Source organism: Babylonia areolata, chromosome 4 (assembly GCF_041734735.1).
Source record: "Babylonia areolata isolate BAREFJ2019XMU chromosome 4, ASM4173473v1, whole genome shotgun sequence".
Lineage (NCBI taxonomy): Eukaryota > Metazoa > Mollusca > Gastropoda > Neogastropoda > Buccinidae > Babylonia > Babylonia areolata.
The window spans coordinates 36025461-36026565 of record NC_134879.1 but is presented as its reverse complement, the minus strand read 5'-3'; positions in this window follow the sequence as shown (position 1 = coordinate 36026565).

Sequence of the window (1105 nt, the reverse complement as noted above, 5' to 3'; positions counted from 1 at the left end):
CGTGCCCGCATCAGTCTTCTCCCTTCTCCGAACCCCCACACCCCGCCCCATTTCTCGCTTCCGTTTTCGCACGAGCCAAAGCGCAGAATGACGTCACTACGTCAGCAAAACAGGAACTGAATCAGTGATTCACGTTGTGTTGACTTTTCCTGTGCAGATGATAGAAAGCAAGTGCGCTCGGGAAAAATAGAGGGAGAAGAAGAGATATGTGGTGGGGGTATGTGTGTGTGACTGAGTGAAAAGCTGTCTGATTCGAGGTTTTATGGACGAAAGCAAGCTGAAAAAGAATAAGTTTGCTGTCACAGTGTGTGTGTGTGTGTGTGTGTGTGTGTGTGTGTGTGTGCGTGCGTGCGTGCGTACGTGAGTCGCACGCGGGCGCATGTGTGTTATTTACAGGACGTCTCTCATACATTTTGGCCGCATCAAAATAGTCTCAAACACGATAAGATCCTAAAACGGGTTCTGAAACAGCTTGTGAATGGGAAATGACGTGAAAATCAGATGGCCGCCAGGCCTGAGATGTCTGCCGATGAACAAATGGAAAAATTGAGCGTTACATGGATCGCATCTAGATATCAAAGCAGTAACTACAGTATATATTTCATAATATCATCCTCTCCTAACAAAACAAAAACAAACAAACAAACAAAAAACAAAAACAAACAAACAAAAACTTGTTATGTAAGACCTGTGGGTGACGTCATTAGCGCTGCCGAAGTGTCAAAAATAACATGCCTTCCATCAATAACCTTCAGGGTTCTTAACCAACACATACACACACAATACTGAAAAAACTGAAGTAGTACATCCCTCATATCGCAGCAAATTAGACCCAAAGTAGACTAAACTATTACTCAAATGGGTGTGTGTGTGTGTGTGGTGTGGGGAGGGGGGGGTGGGGTGGTTCAGCTTGGACTTGAAAGAATCCAGGGGCCTTTCGCAGGTCAGCCTCGCAGGTAGTGAGTTCCAGACATTTGGGGCTGAGAAACTAAATGATCGGTGACGGAAGATTTTCAGATTAGTGTTCGGAACCCGAAGTAACCTTTCAGCTGAAGATGGAAGTGACCAGGAAGACTGATAAGCTGTGAGTGATTAACAGAGATAC